Here is a 17,034-nt window from a genome sequence, read left to right on the forward strand (position 1 = left end):
GCCAGAACATCTCCATGGTGTGATAGGGGAAGCGAGATGAGGATTCAAATGGAGGCTGTTGTTTCTCTGATGCATATTTCATGCCTGGTGTTTCAAAACATTTAGGTTAATCCCAAGAGTGAGAGGAAATATCTCTATCTGATTTTTGTTTATAGGGGAAAGGGCATTTTTCATGTTTTCAGAACAGCCTGAGAGATTGGGTGGGGGGATTTTTGCATTTGAAACAACACAGCAAACAACATTTTTCCAGCCCAAAGATGTGACAGGGAGATCATAGCTAGCACTTCATGTCTCTGGGCAGCTGTGGGATAGCTCACAAAACGCCCTCAAATTGTTATACGGATCTTAATATATTTACATGTCTGCTCTGCATTACTGTCAACCCCATGTATTCAAAAACTCTGATCGGTGCCCCCAGAAACCTGGAGACTGGTTTAAAAACAATGAGTTTTTTTAGTACAACAATGAACATCTGCACCGTCTGGCTTCTGAGCATAGAGGGCACATGCGGGTCACGCTTTCAACCTTTTCTCTGCAGCCTTTAAGGTTAGCAACATTTTTTTTCAAAAAAAGAAAATAAAAAATAGCAAGCAGAGCTTCTCTCTGAATCGCTTGCCTCCAGGAGTGGGGGTTTTAAGATTGCCAGACTTGCATCAAATGGCAAAAGCTGGCAACAGTGCTAGGACCTCAGTTCTGCATACGAATGCTAAAATTTGTCCCCAGGCATTGGATGTCCCCAGTGATTGCAAGCAATAGTTTATGTATGGGCCCAGAAGGGCGAAGTACTTTCTTGCACGCATCAGTCCCATCTTATTCAGCAAAGGGGTGGCTCAGACGAGAGACGGTCCAATTCATTTCAACTTGTTACCCGAGCAAGGATTTGAATTCAGGTCTGTAGAGATGACCAGCCAGTGATCAGCCATCTGTATCGTCCAGCCCTCCCTCCGAACACATTTTCCTGGTGACAGCCCGTTTCCATCTTTGCAGGGAAAACGATCAGCTGTAGCTTTTCTATTTCAATAGGCGCTTGCAGTGCCAGTCTATTTATACTGCGCTGAGGTAAGCTTGCCATCCCAGTGGCAACTCGGTGATGCTCACTGGCACTGGGGGGAGCTGGTGGCATAGGAGGCCTGTTGCTTCAGGAGACTCAAAAAGCTGGCAGCGGTGCAAAGCTGTTGTTGTCTGTGTCTATTGCGAGCTGGCCAGGAGTAACAGAGGGAGCAGCAGAATGAAAACTGCAGTGCCAGGCCTGTCATTTCGATTCACGACATACCTGAGGCTAGAGTGACCAGCAGGGGAAATAAGGGGATGGAGAAACAATCTAGTGAATTATCTATTGCAGTAACCCAGGTAAGGAACATGCTCCCAGAATAGGACCAGAGGACATATGGCTGTCGCTAGCTTCGTCTGGAAAAGGTGTGCAGGAAATGTGCTATCATCTTAGACTGGGCATGAGTGGGGGAACCTAGTTCCAGGTGCCATGTTTGGGACCCTTAACCTCCCAACCCCTGGGGGGTAAGAGCATCTCGTTTGGTGTGGTAGCGACCGCCTCTAGATACACAAGCAAGCAGGGCGGGCTAGTTGTCTCAGCAGCCTGCCTCACCTGAGGAAAAGCTGTTTTGTTTCTGGGCTCAGGAACGCAAATGGCTAGATTCAGGGGCTGAGTTCTCCGCCAATTGGTCATCGTCAGTGAGCGGCTCCTGCTTGTTGGGGGGGGCTCAGACTGATTAAGAGCCAGAACCCCCTTTCCTAGTTCCGATGCTCCCTGGAGGAGGTGCAGGAGGGGGCATGGAAAACTGGGGCGATACCCCTCTGGCTCCACTTGGCTTTGCTGTCATTGTTCTAAGACTGGCACAAAGGGGGTTCTGCCACCTAGCTCAGGAAAGCACATGCCATGCCAGGTTGGAGAGGAGCAGGATTCAGGTAGCCCATCAGAGGAGAGGACAAATCATCAAAGGCATGAGGCTGAAAACAAAACAGAGGCCTACAAAGCTCCCAAGGGTGGCTGTGGAATCCCCATGACTGGCCCTATTGTCAGAGACGAGGGTGGACAAACCCTGGTCAGGGATGTGCTAGGCATACCCGGTCCTGCCTCAGCACAGGGGCTGGACTAGATGACATCTCAAGGTCACTTCCAGCCCCACCGCTCTATGATTCTGTATAGATAATTCTACAGCCTGTTGGATGAATCCTGGTGCAGGGCTGGCTCTGGGCAGAACATGGTACTGCGGTGATAGTCTATGACTTGGGCGAGCTGGATTCAGGTCCTCACTCTGTCACTCACAGACTGGGCTAATTACAAGCTGAGCTAGGGCTTGGATTGCCCTGATCCTGCACAAATGCCAAGGTAGCTCTCAGTGATCTAGTGCAAACCTGCCTGATGCTGAAGCACTCCTCAAGCTAGTGCAAGGTGGTGTACCCGTGGGGAGGAATCACCCTCTTACTCATAGAATGGAGCAGAGATGAGCAAATGTCATTGTACCACGACCTCCTTGCAACAAAAACTGACTCCATGATCCCAGGAGAGGGGATCGAAACCTGAACCTTGCCATCCTGAGGCGGGGGTGCAAAGCCAAAGCCTGAGGCACATAGGCCAAAGCAGAAGCCAAGGGCTTCATACTCCTGGCCAGCGGGCTTCTAACCCGAGCTCCGCTGAAGTCCTGGGACTTGGGCTTTGGCCTTGGGCCATCGCAAATTTGAGTCAGACCCGGTGATGCCACTGAAACCAGAAAGCAGTTAGAGAACTGCTGGAATTGACTGGGCTTCAGCTTACCTGTGCTTCTCCCCCTTCTCCATAAAATGGGGATAATACCTCAGCCTGGCCTCGCCGGGGAGCAGTGAGGCAAAATCCATTAAAAGGTGTGAGGTGCTCAAAGTAACAGGGGCCCATGCGTCCGATAGGTAGTGTCCCAGATCTGCAGGATAGGTGCTGTGCCTCCAACTTTGGATCGGTCACTAAGAGGAACCCATTCAGTGTCCAGACCCCCACCTCCCAGGGTCTCATTCTTCCATCAGGGAAGGACACAGAGCCTACTGCCTCCTTAGGCTGAACCTCTGGGGCACCAACTCTCCTGTTTCAGTAAGTCCAGCTGCGACCGACCCCTGGTAGAGACTTGTGCACCCTCAGGATACAGTGCAGCTCCCCGAGCATTTCCAGTGACACCCAAACAGTGGTGTCAAAACAGACAGGGTTATTAGCCAGCTGGAACACAGCCAAGGAAGTCCGTAGCATAGCACAGAGAAAGGAAGGTTAAAGCACAGACCATTTCTGGGTAGCCCAGAGCCCAGCCAAGCATTCAGGTTCCCTTTGTCTCTTGCTGTCTCGCCTCTTTGTCAGTTCCCAAGAAACACCCAGACTCCCTTCAGAAGGCCTGGAAATATAGGTATACTCACATAAAATCTAGCGTAACCAAGCCTACACCTCCCAGCCTGCACTCAGGGTGCCCAAACCTTTACCGCCAACATGAGTTACAATGCAACATATAGGAGAAACTGAGTCACACATGATTCATTAAAATATGAAATGAGAATTTTCTGTAATCACAGGTAAAATAAGAATTTCACCCCAATGAAGGGTTTGTCCAAATGAAGTAGGTTTTACCCATAGAAGTTCATGTCCTAATACATTTGTTAGTCTCCAGGATGCCACAGGACTGCTTGCTGGTTTTGAAGTTACAGACTAACACGGCTACCCCTCTGGGTCTATTGTCCATAGCATTATTTTTTTCTGACCAGTGAAAACAACATCACATTAGCCAGCTGTGGAGGTTTGCGCTGTGCATTCTGGGGGAAAAAAATCTCTCTGTCCCTGTTTGATGATTCCGGCTGACTCCTGTTCCATAGAGCAGAACTGCTAACAATGGTTTGTTATTAGAACATGCAGGAAATTATCTTGGAGGAAAAGCATTTCAGGTGCATTCTTTCTCTTCACTGTGCCACTTGGTGAAATTTAATCTTAATTAACTACCACTTCACCGCTTCTTTAATTTGATAAATATAAAATCCAAGCACAGTAATAAAGTGATCAATCATCTCCTTTTGAGGCAGCCTATGAAGCGATGGCCCCTAAAATCAATACTTGGAAAAAATATTATCATTACAAATTAGGCTGCGTCTGGGGCTGGTGCAAATGGAATTAGCAGCTGGGTAGAGATAGAAAATGCTAGATTTCCTCAGGGGACTTCGACTTCTTGCCTGGGTGCCTATAGGGTGAGAGGCATAATCTCACGTTATGTACAGCGGAAGGATAACGCACGAGGCAACATGTCTAGTTGTTGCAGCAGAAATAGGAGGAAGTGCTGGCTGCACTCTCAGCTTTGCCACAACCTCAGTTTAAGCAAAATTCACCGCAGAGCATTAGAAGCCTAGGCTAAGGCCTACTGACAGCAGTAGGCTCCTTTAGGTTGGCCTTCTGGGCAGGAGAAAGTTTTACCCAGTATGAACTTTATCACGTCATTCTCTGTGCCACCAGTGAAATGGGGGCAAAACTCTCCACATCAAAGCCAAGTTATGAGACTTTACCAATACCTGCAAAGTTCACTGAGACAGATGCATACTCACGCTTCGTTCCCCTTCATCCACAGCCTGCAATTTATCAGTATAAACTGAGATTACCATTGCACTGGTCTACAAAGCATTTCAACACTAGGCCTCAGAGACACTCATCCCAGTACATATTACGCCTTTCTAATTCCATCTCCTCCCGCTCAGCTAAACAGCAGCATATGAGCCTCCAGGCACTCCTGCCAATACACCAGGGCACCAGCTCTATGCACTGTTTTTTCCAAAACCAAAGGGATGGATTCTGCACATGTCCCCTTTTGGAGCCACTTCCCCACCTTTGTGCAAAAACAATAGGGAATTGCAACAAAAGAATGAACTATAATGCAATAAGACTAGCTGCTTTCCTAGCTCTACCTACATACAATTTTGCTCTTGAGATAGAAAATATAACTTGATTGTGGGAGCTATGAAGAACAAAGGCTGTGGGCATCATATCATGTAATCTCAGCAACTTCTCTCTTTCCTGCATGATATTTTACTGCCAGTGCCCTGGGGAAAGGTGCTAGTAATTTATGAAAGCCAATTTAACCTGAAGCCATTTGATCACTGGCTCCATTTCAGTAGCAGAGTTCAAAGCTCTGAGTGGCAGAAAAGCACCAGGGTTGATTCCAACCTGCATGAAGCTTGGGAAAAGTCAGGCATAATACCCCTGGAGTTGAGGGACCTGACTATCATTTACACTGGGGTCCTCCCTGGCCAGCACAGAGTCAGTGCTGGGGATACATGTATGGCCCTGCACCCAGTCCCTAGTGCAGAAACCAGGTTTAACCAGTGCACTCTGGCCATTCACTGCCTCTCAGGGTCCAAAAGGGGCCCATGGGAAACAAAGTGAGAATGGACACAGGTTACTTGTACTTACACCAGGGGGCAGACAGGCTGTCGAACACTCTCAGAGAACAGCAGGGCTTCTTGGAGGGGAAATCAACTGTCTTCTTCACCCCCCCGCAACACACACTCAACCACAGACCAGGGCCATCCCTACCCATACACAAAACACACAGCCACACAGGGCACCACAAGATTTGGGGCATCAAATTGCACTGAGTTTCATGGTTCCCAAGGCAGCTGTGTGCTGCCTATGGGCTCCAGCAGTCCCCATCTCCCACATGCTCAGTGCAGCCCCTGGTCACCCACTGCCCCAGCCCTTGGCCGCAACCTCTGGCTCAGCGCCAGTCCAGTAGCCTCCAGCCACCTCTCGGGGCTCACAGCCAGCTCTGCTCCCCCAGGCAACATTCACAGGGCCAGAGGTCTATGGAGTAGGGGGCAGCTGCACAGCCAACAGCTGGAGAAAAGCGTCACATTTCCTTGACGGTGCTGTTTCTCTCCAGCCGGTGGGATGGCTGCCAGCTGCTCTTCTGGCCGGCGCCTCCCTCCTGGCCCTGCTACTGCATTGCCAGCTCTCCCAGAGTGGACACTGTAGTAACCAGTGTCTGGTTCATCCTGTCTGCAGAGGTGGCAACCCCTTTTCCTCACAGCTTCACTGTGCCACTTCCCTCTGTGCAGAGCAGTTGCTTGGAGCCGGGGAAGACAATGCTTGGGCTGGGCTGTGTAGGGCACCAGCAAGGACAGCCTTTCCCTGTGCCAATGTCAAGAACCAACGAGCTGCAAATAAGGCTCCATGGCGCCATATTGGGGTAAATCAGACAGAAGAGAGATTCAGGCAAAGCCAGCCATTCTCTCTGCAGCGCCATTGTCCAGAACTCAGCCTATCTCGTATTCCCGTTGTCCAGGAAACACCACTGATGTCTGGCTTGTGATGGGCGAGAGCATTTGGCCACTCTGTTGCTACGCAAATTCAGATGGGTTGTTTTCAGGAGGTGTGGAGAGCACATTGGGTTTCAAGGGTGAAGCCATTTCTGCCATAAAGTAAGGGCGGCATCTGCAGCCATCACATTCCATGTGTCTAAGTGAAAAGTATTTGTATATGACCTAAGTGCACAGGGGTGGTTGCCTCAGGCTCCCCCACATCTGGGGCACGGGTGGGGGTTGCCCCAGGCCACACCCTCACTCAGGATGACCCTGCTCCAGGAGGAGAGGTGGTGTGGTGCAGAGGCTGAAGGGAGGGAAGAAGGGCTCTGACACTTGCAAGGTAGCAAAAAAAAAGTCTTGCATTCAGAGTCGGGTTTTAAGGCAGCACCATCCTGCCTCACAGATTCATACAGCTGCCTCAGGGCCTTGTCTCTGGTAGTATCTGTGGACCCCAGCCTGCTGGCCCCTGGACAGGCATGTCAGCAAACAGTCCCGGGCTGAAAGGGCTCACAGTCCATACTGCAGACAGGATGCAACAGGCAGATGAAGGAGACAAATGGGCTTGGGGCAAAGGGCTGGGAGGGTGAGAGAACAATAAAGCAAACAGAGGTTTGCTGGACAAACAGAATTCCCAGCTAATGTCAGAGAACCCTCGTTGTGACTAGCACAGTTTCACAGTCTCCCGGGTTAGAGCTGGGGATAGAAAATGGTCTTCTTTGCTTTTGTTGCTGCTTACACAGTGATACAAAACCATCAATCACGTTGGACCCACAACCCAGCCAGAACCATCCCCATCCACAGGCAACTGGTGGTAGCACTCAAGAGGTGCATTGCCTCCCTATGCTCCCACCAAAGCTGGGAGCTCTCTTATGCATCCTCCTTGGTCCTCTGAGTGGCCCCCCTGCACCCCTCACCTCTCCCCCTGTCACTTAGCCCCATATCCTTCTCTCATTGCAATGCTTCAGTTTCACACTCTCAGGACCTACTTGCTGTATTGACCATTCTGAGCCTTTCATTCTAAACCCATTGTTCTGGTCCAGCCATTGGACAAAAATCCTGAGTTCTCAGCTGTACCAGATCACACCGATCAATAGACATATCCCACGTCCAAGGCGGCAACTGGCAGCACGTCCCATGCCTGCACCTTGAGAAAGGCAGGAATTTCACTGAGCATGGATGCAGTCTCCTGCTGCATAGTTATGAGTCTATTCTATAACGCCAGCTGTTCGCGCACTACTGATGCAAAAGGTTTTTGGCAAGAACAGAGAGGGTCAAAGTCAGACAATAATTATTCACCTGTGATGGATCGTCTGCTTTCGATGAAGGCAGAGCATGTGCTGCTGTGCAGTACAAGGGCGTTTCACTTTGAATTAAAGTCAAAGAGGAAATATCTGCTACAAGAGGCTGCTAATGTTCTCCCCTTGGATGTTTTATTCATTTAGCATCCAAGTCATTAGTCCGCGAAGATTTTTAATATCCATCGCTTTCAGTCACTTCCTCGCCTGTCAAATGACCTAACGCAAATGCAGCCAGAGGCGGACTTGATTGAAACATTTTCCTTCTTGTTTTGAAGCAATCTCTGACCCATTAGGGACTGAACACCCTCAACAGCAGTAAAAACTGAGGAGCCTGAGACCATGCAGGATTAAGTCCTGAGGTCTGGGGTGTGATTGTCCATTGCACGTGCAGGCTAGCATATGGAATTGCCGACTGGGCACATTCACAGTCCACATGTGGAACTGTTACGTTGTTCTCAGCAAATTGTAATCTGCTGGGGCAGGGGGAAAAGGGGCTAATGCAGATGCCAAACAGCCTACAAAGAGCCCAGGAATCGTTCTGGACGTGGCAGAATCATTCAAGTAATAAGTTACGCCTGTCTCAAGGACAGGTTTCCCTCTGTGCGTTGAGATTCCAGTGATAAGTGCTGTACAGAAACCAAAGAGAGGTTAACTGGATGGATAGCTGCCAAACCTCTCAAGGCTACATTTATGCCCCCGTTTTTTAGCAGCTTTAAGCATGTTTGTCCACTCCTCCAGTCTGTCCCTGCAGAAACCTTCCTTGCCCAAAGACAATGGTAAAATGAATGATCAGAGCACACAGGTTTATGTAACAGGGTGTCCAGTAGGTATTACGGCAAAGCTCCTCATCTTGGCTCATCTGGCTAAAACCCGCCGCCAAGTCAGTCCTTCTCCCATGCTATCTAGTGGATGGGAGGGAATGGGGGGAACCCAGGCCTGCCCTCTACTCTGGGCATGATAGCAGCTGCCAACAACGTCCCAAGTTTCAGCTGCTTGACGGCGATGATTCCCTTCCCCACAGTTGTCCCCAAAACACTCCTTACCACCAGCTCTTCCCTTTGTTTCCCGCCAGTAAGTGCACTCAGGCTCTTTCCACAGCTCCTTATCTCCTCCACTCCTCATCCAGCACTGAGCCAGTAGAAGAGAAGCCTTTCTAGAGCCAGACTCAGCTAGCTCTTTATTGGCTCCAGCTGTCCTGCCAGAGCTCTCACCTTCAAATTGATGCACACGACAAAATTCATTCCACTTAGGGGTGGGAAAATGAGAGAGAGCACTGCTGATTTTGGGGGCATGCAAAGGCCCAGCAAGGTAACTTATATGGAAGCCTCTGGCCCAATGGGAGAATCTCTCCCAAATGGAATAGAGGTACAGGCATCACTTTGCTGCAGGGTTTGTATAACCTGGCTGAGTTAGAACACCTCTGCAAGATACATCTCCACAAGCTTAAAATGTGGTTAGTGGGCAGAAAATCTAAGGAGCTGCACAGCACAGACTGACTAGCAGAAGAGTGTGAGGACAGTAGGTGTGGTAGGAAAAGAGGGGAGCAGACTAAGCCTTGGACCAGGGAACCAATGGAGGTGCGCCAGAAGTGGGACTCAAGGAAATCTAAACCAAGGGTGATGGATGATCTGGGCAGTCCTCCAACGGATCTCAGAGCCCGGAGACGGACAGGGCATAAGAAGGAAAAAGGCTCAAGGAGTGATGAAAGAGTGGCCACACAGAATCCTCAGTGTGGTAAAAGCCCAGGACAAGGGTCTAACCAACTCAGCTCATCTGATCTCTTTAGTTTATCAGAGTAGATGATGGGGAAACATTTATGAGGGAGAGAGAGGCTAGGACAGAGAGAATCCTTCTGAAACCCTGGCCGTGTCTCCACGTGCACGCTACTTCGAAGTAGCGGCGCCAACTTCGAAATAGCGCCCGTCACGGCTACACGTGTTGGGCGCTATTTCGAAGTTGAAATCGATGTTAGGCGGCGAGACATCGACGTCGCTAACCCCATGAGGGGATGGGAATAGCTCTCTACTTCGAAGTTGAATGTCAAAGTAGGGCACATGTAGACGATCCGCGTCCCGCACCATCGAAATAGCGGGGTCCGCCATGGCGGCCATCAGCTGAGGGGTTGAGAGACGCTCTCTCTCCAGCCCCTGCGGGGCTCTATGGTCATCGTGTGCAGCAGCCCTTAGCCCAGGGCTTCTGGCTGTTGCTGCCGCAGCTGGGGATCCATGCTGCATGCACAGGGTCTGCAACCAGTTGTCAGCTCTGTGGATCTTGTGTTGTTTAGTGCAACTGTGTCTGGGAGGGGGCCCTTTAAGGGAGTGGCTTGCTGTTGAGTCTGCCCTGTGACCCTGCCTGCACTTGTTCCTGGCACCCTTATTTCGATGTGTGCTACTTTGGCGTGTAGACGTTCCCTCGCAGCGCCTATTTCGATGTGGTGCTGCCCAACGTCGAAGCTGAACATCGACGTTGCCAGCCCTGGAGGACGTGTAGACGTTATTCATCGAAATAGACTATTTCGATGTCGCTACATCGAGATAAGCTATTTCAATGTAGCGTGCACGTGTAGACGTAGCCCCTGTGTGGTAAAACCCTTACACACTGAAAGGATTACAGCTCCAAATGTAAAGCCATTTGTCCCTATAGCTCGGATCCCACTGCAGGCACTGGAAGGGAGGGGTGACTAGTAGCTGGGGTTCCCCAGGATATCAGCTTCCACCGCCTTTCGCAAAACCACTGCTCACTTTAAAATTCAGTCCCTATTTATGTGCCAGCCAAAGATGCAGTGCAAAGCAAGCCAGAAGGCTCAGAGGGGAGGTGTAACTGAAAAGGCAAACAGCCTGGCTGGGGAGGAGGAGCCTTTCCCCACACACACACCAACCAAAACTTAGCAAAGGGTGTAGGACTCAGGACACCTTTTTGTGGGCAATCAGACACCTGCAGCTAAGTGGGGCAGAGGAATGCCTGCCTCCCCATGGTCCCATCAGAGACAGGAGCCACACTGGCTCTGTGTAACTTCCCTAAAGCCTGAGGCTGTGACCAAGGGAGAAAGCTGGCTACCTGCAGACATAGCTGAGTGTGGGGATGTCGGCAGGGAAGGGGTCCTGCCAGTCACGTTTGCCCTGTGAAGAGGGGAGAGAAGCCCCATGGAAAGGCAAAGTGGACGCACAGTTGCTGCTGGACACTGAAAACACCTTGTCAGGGGCAGCCGTGGCCACCTCTAAACCAAGATGGTGGACGTCTGGAGGAAGGTGGGTTCACTCCCCTCCTCACTTCCTAGCAGATGAGGGGAAGGAGGCAGCGGCAGGACCCCCCACAGCCCAGTTTCAAACCCAAAGTTTTTTGGGGGAGCAGAAGGGCATAAGGCCTCATGAAAACTCCTCCTGTTCAGCTTGCTACTGTGACATGGCAGTAACGATCCTGGCCTCCTTTGCAAAGTGCTTGAGGAAACGTGCTCTGTGAGTCAGAGCTCTATGAGCCGCTGCAGATAGTTTCAGCCTGCGGCAACATGACTCTAGTCCATCATGCACCTTGCTGAAGTTGGGGTGGGGGGAGGATGGATAGAGGCAGAAGCTGGTAACCTCTGGGCCATCCAGAGAGATGTGCACAGGGGAGGGGAGGGTTATGTTATAGTGTGGAATTATATTACACACAGGCTGACTCATCTGTCGCCTGCACTTCTGGCCTCAGACCCTACCTGCGAAGCGTGCAGCACCTCTCTCTCTGAGCAGGAAGCTCCTGGCTACTCATAGCTCTCATGCTGAATCCTTGCATTCACTTCTGGAAGCTCAGTCAGTCTTGATTTGATTTAAAGTGGCCAGGCCCTGGGAACACTAATCGCCATGTCAGAGACCGTACATATTTCAGCGTCCACTTGATAAACAATGAGATTCAAGACAGACAGTGGATGTATGAACAGAGGGGTGGCAGTTTGCTCTGTGATTTCTCATTGTCACCTGCCACACAGGCATTTAGGGGAGAGATGACTCAAAAGCCCTCAGAAGTCCCCCTGGTTCTGATGAGGTTGTTTTGGTGTCATTGTGGGACAATTCCAGAATCTTGCAACAACCAAGCACCACCTGCCCTGGGGGCTAGGTTGGCTTAACTACTTCTCTCTGGAGAGGCAGGGGGAGTGGTACAGTGTCTTTTGATACAGTCTGCCACAATATTCTTGCCCATAAGTCAAGGACCACACAGCTACCTGATGACCCCCAGCGTGGCAGTTATACCGGTCAGCATAAATGCAAGGGCAGAGCCAGGTAATGGACGTTTGCAGAGTGCCTGCGGTTACTCAGCAGCCAGCACTATTCATCCTTTTCTTTTGTGAGCAGTAAATTCACTCAGAGCAGACGTAAACAGAGTTAAGCCTCTGAGTGTGGATACAAACACAATTACACAGAGATAGTGAAGGGAAACTGCCTTTCGCCTTTTCTGGCCCAGTCACATGTTGCAGAAAAGGTTCATCAAAAGCAAAGCCACCCTGGTTAACAACGTAAGGGGTTGAAGTGAGTGGAAACCTCAGACTCTGCTTTACCTTGAAGAGGGGCTCAGATACTTCCTTGCTGGAAAACAAGAGCAGCAATTACAGCAAGATGTGTGGAGAATCAATGGGGTGAGAACTGGCCAGTGTGCTCCAACTCCAGCAGCCGGATCTTCTTTCCCTTCCTGGCTTTAACACACACAACTGACCTCCCCTGGGGGGCTTTAAAGGTTCTTTGGTGAGCAGCTCTGACAAGCAGTGAGGGAGGCTCACAAAACGTTACTGACCATGACCGTAGCAGCAGGGCTATTCTGCCCAGTTCAGCGATAACATGCAGGCTGGCCCCAGGCTCTGTCTTTCAAATGGGCCCATAGCCCCAGCCACTGCTATTTTGGCAATGGCAGCTGGAGCTCTGGGCCCCTTTGAAGTGCCAGGGCAGCACAGCTCGAGCTGCACAGAGCTGTGAGGGAGCCAGGGGAGGAAGAGAGTCAGCACCACAATCCGGGAAGCGCTGAGGGCTGAATACCCTAAGCCCCGCCCTTCTGCCCTTGGCCCTGCCCCTTCTGGGGTGCAGAACCAGGCCCCCCTCCCAGCTTGCCCTGGGGCTCGCATTAGCTGTCAGGTTAGGGTTAAATATAAGAGAAGAGAAAGACAAAACAGAGGAGGACCAATTGTGAAAACAGAAAAGGAAGGCAGGCAAGAGAGAAGAATGGAAGAGAGTTATTTATTATCAGTCCAAGTGAGAGATGCTGAATGTGGGGGAGACAGAAGTTTCCCTAGATAAGTAATTGGCATGGTCTGTTATCATACAAAAGCATTCTCTCCCTGTGGCGAGAGGATATTCAAAACTAAGACACCTAGGGACCAGTTAGAGATGGGACTCCGAGTGGGGTGAAGATCCCCAAGAGTTCAGATCCAGAGGTTGGAGTCAGTCCCAGCCTGTGTGAGAGATCTCATCACAGCAGTCATAGAACCATAGGGCTGAAAGAGATCTCAGGAAGTTATCAAGTTCAACCCCCTGCTAAAAGCAGGATCATCCCCAACTAAATCATCCCAGCCAGGGCTTTGTCAAACCAGGACTTAAAAACCTCCAAGGATGGAGATTCCACCCCTCTCTTGGTAACGCATTCCAGAGCTTCACCACCCTCCTGGTGAAATAGTTTTTCCTAATATACAATCTAGACTGTCCCCATTGCAACTTGAGACCATTGCTTCTCATTCTGTCATCTGTCGCTATTGAGAAGAGCCTCTCTCCATCCTCTTTAGAGCATCCTTTCAGGAAGTTGAAGGCTGCCATCAAATCACCCCTCAGTCTTCTCTTCTGCAGACTAAAAAAGCCCAAATCCCTCAGCCTCTCCTCGTAGGTCATGTGCTCCAGCCCCCTAATCATTTTCACTTCCTTCCTCTGGACCCTCCCCTGTGCATCCACATCCTTTCAGAAGTAGAGGGGCTCAGGACCAGACACAGTACTCCTGATGTGGCAAGTTAAGCTCTTCTTCCTCCTTCCCTTGTCACACTCAATGAGCATCCTTCAGCTCAGTGCAGCCTCCATTCCTCAGCCATTGAATTAGCAGGGCAAGAGCACTGCAAAAGGAGCGAGAGAAAAAATATGGCCTCAGGGTCTCTGTGTGACTATTAGTATGTTTCATTGAATACAGGCAATGGAGGCCACCTCCTTGAATGCAGGAATGAGGGGAAACAAGTGGACTCCTCAACGCAGAAGTTCCCTTTCTCCTCCTAGGGAATAAGATACACGGTGTTAGCGCTGGTTGGCTATCACCATGCAGGGTTTGCGAACATTACCTCCAGCTGCAAACAACTGTTTGATCCAACCCCGTTCACTTTTCTTGTTATGCACTGAGAACCTCTCGAAGTGGGCAGGGGAGTTGTTTGCACAAACCTTTGTGGAAATGCTCTTCCTCCCCCAAAGACCTAAAATAATCTCCAGAGGAAGGTAGGTATCTATGCACCAAGGAAAGTGTTCGCTATTTGTTACTATTCCCATTAGTCATTAGTTGTGGGCAGGAGCAACAACATGTGATGGAGGTAATGGTTGTGGGCGTGCTCACCCTTCCAGCTCTTCCCCTGTGTTCGGGAATATTGTAGCTGATGTCCTGGGCTCCACCACTTCTCTTAGTCCATCTGCCTCTTGCTAGGTCTTCCATGGTTTGGCTCTTCCAGGGATCCTCCCAGGGTACACGAAGGCCCAGGTGACGTAAACAGAAGTTCCTTTGCTTCTTCTGGACCTAACTCATGCTCTTCCTCACTCTTATCAGGGCACTGACTCCCCAGGCTTCTCCCCACTGGATGTCCAACTACATCATAAACTGGTACTCCATCCCTGCCAGGCTCGTCTTCTGCTCCTTCTCTCTTGTAGGCCCCAGCGCAGGGTCCCCCCACAAGCACTTCCTTGCTTCCCTGTGGCTCTCTTCTGTTTCCTGCTCTCCTTTTGGAGCATTGACCCCAGGACTGCCTCTCTGGACACCCGGCCCATTGTCCCAAGTTTTCACCACAGGAATTAGGTCTACTCCTATGGATTAGCTCTCCAGCTACCGGTAGCCCCAAAGTGTCAGGTTGCTCCAAAGGCATTCACCAGCTCTCTACTCCCAGCTAACAACCAGAGAGCCATGCACCAGGTTTCTGGACATCTTCCTTTGGGCTTCTCCCAGTTATCTCCAAGCCCTAACAGAGGGCTCCTCCCTTACTAGGGCCCTGCCCTACCTGCCAGTCTCAGGTCATCTCCAAGACACACCTTCCTCTTACCTGATATCTCCTTCCCAGCTGAGCAGCTTCCTAGTTATACTCTCCAGGAAGTCATCTTCTTCTATAGCTCAACTACTCAACTGTTCCTTTGTTAATTGGCTAATAAGCCAGAACCTGGTGCACCCCACCTATTCCCTGGTGCAGTTTACCTGGTCTTAATCAATCAATTAGGCCATGGTTCTCCCGGAAGGGCCACAGGCCCCATGACAGAGACCAACCACATGCTATGTAAAAGGAAGCAGCTGAACCAGAGTTCATGAAAAGCTTATTGGCTGGTAAGTTAATTGAACCAGCAGACTTGTTCCACCTCAAACTTTGGCTGTGGTGAATATAGAAAGATGACAACCACAAGCATGGCAATCTTTCAATTCCCACTGGACACCACTGGGCTAAAGGAGCCCTCCTTCAGCTTCACTGTGCTTTTGTGCTAGAGGCTGCAGATTCAATCTCCGCCAATAACTATGTATGTGTACGCAGCCACATTTGTTCTATTTATGCCCTCACAGGGACACATACAAGTCAAGCAAAGATTAACCAGGTCTGATCTGTAACTCCCTTTGGTTTGTGAAGGGGCTGGTTTTCTGACCATTACCTTCAAACGGCGTACGATACATTATGTAAAATAAGTAACACGTCAATGGAATACCTGCTGCCTGATGAGACAGAAAAGCGATGAGAAAAATCAGTCCTCTTTGACTGCATCTGTAATTACCTCTAGCTTCTGTATGCCCTCAAGTGCTGGTGAAGCTGGTGCTTCCCGTTGTGTACTGCCATGTGGAGAAGACATATCGATCACATACACACACACACGCATGCACACATACACCCGTTCCTAGTTCCTTAGCCCCTGAACAGGCAGGGGCTCAGAGCCCTGAAGATAGAATGTGAGCACTGAAAGCCTCACGCCAGCTGACAGCGGCACCTTCAGCCTTCTACGGATCAGAGCTTGTGGGTTTCACATCAGTCTCATTTCACCCTCCTCAGCCAGGGTGGCACCCCCAAAACTGAAGCTGCCGGAGGGTGAACACTACTGGAGGAGTCCTTCCCAGGACTCAAAGGCCATGATCTCATGGTTAGAGTGCTGGACCAGGACTCAGACCATGACCATAGAGTCATAGAATCCTAGGGCTGGAAGGGACCTCCGGAGGTCATCTAATCCAGCCCAGGCCTAAAGCCGGATCAACCCTACTAAATCATCCCAGCCAGGGCTTTGTCAACCTGGGACTTCAAAATCTCTAGGGATGGAGATTCCACCACTTCTCTGGGTAACACATCCAGTGCTTCACCGCCCTCCTGGGGAAATAGTTTTCCTAATATCAAACCTACACCTCCCGTGCTCATGATCTCATGGTTAGACTGCTGGACCAGGACTCAGATGTTTTGGCTCCATACCCAGTTCACTGCGTGATCCTGGGCAAGTCACTTCACCCCTCAGCTCAGGTTTCACAGGCGCATGACCTGTCTCACAAGGGCATTGTGATGGTTCATTAGCAGGTGCTTCTAAAACACGCTGGGCTCCTTGAGGACCAGTGCTGTAGAAGGGGAAAACATAAAGACACAAGACCAGCACTGCAGGCATGTCTCTAGTCAGCCCCAAGCTGCTGGAACTTTTCTGGGCGAGGATGGAGTTTGCGGTCCAGCTGACTGGCACCTGAGGCCCGGCGTCCTCAGTCTGGAAATTAACCTCCTCTTTCTGTAGTTCGGATACACCTGTGCTACAGGCAGAGGTGCGACTGGAGCAAGGGTAGGCACACCCTCGCTGGCTTTCCTCCAGCTTGCACAGGCAATAACAGCCTGGATATGGTGACGCAGGGTTCAACATGGGCTAGCAACCAAAGCATGTACTCAAACTCTCTGGCGAACTTGCATTCTGGTTCCTACACAGGGCTGCAACACCTCCACCACTCCCATCTCCCAAACCTAGCATGGGTGTGCCTGCCTGGGCTACTCTCACAGCTTCACTTGCACACTAGCCCTTACCCCCATGGTACAGAGCAGAGTGGCACAGCCCAAGTTAGGAGCGAACCAAATCCACGGCCTGCAGTCAAAGCCTCAGTAGCGGGCTGGGGAATCCACACATTAGGCAGATTAAGAGGGAGGCATCATACTGAGCTCCAGCTATAATTAAAGAAATTAAAGTCAGGGGTTAGGAGAGCAGGAGCTCTCAAGCCTTATAATTAGGGG

The 17,034-nt window shown here is 50.5% G+C and overlaps 2 protein-coding genes across 2 annotated transcripts in view; both read right to left on the reverse strand.

The window, feature by feature from the left end:
* Positions 1-17,034, reverse strand: part of MGAT5B (alpha-1,6-mannosylglycoprotein 6-beta-N-acetylglucosaminyltransferase B) — a 245,128-nt gene that overhangs the window by 177,729 nt on the left and 50,365 nt on the right. The window lies entirely within an intron of this gene.
* Positions 1-17,034, reverse strand: part of MFSD11 (major facilitator superfamily domain containing 11) — a 102,617-nt gene that overhangs the window by 16,214 nt on the left and 69,369 nt on the right. The window lies entirely within an intron of this gene.

This window comes from Carettochelys insculpta, chromosome 20 (genome assembly GCF_033958435.1).
Source record: "Carettochelys insculpta isolate YL-2023 chromosome 20, ASM3395843v1, whole genome shotgun sequence".
Lineage (NCBI taxonomy): Eukaryota > Metazoa > Chordata > Testudines > Carettochelyidae > Carettochelys > Carettochelys insculpta.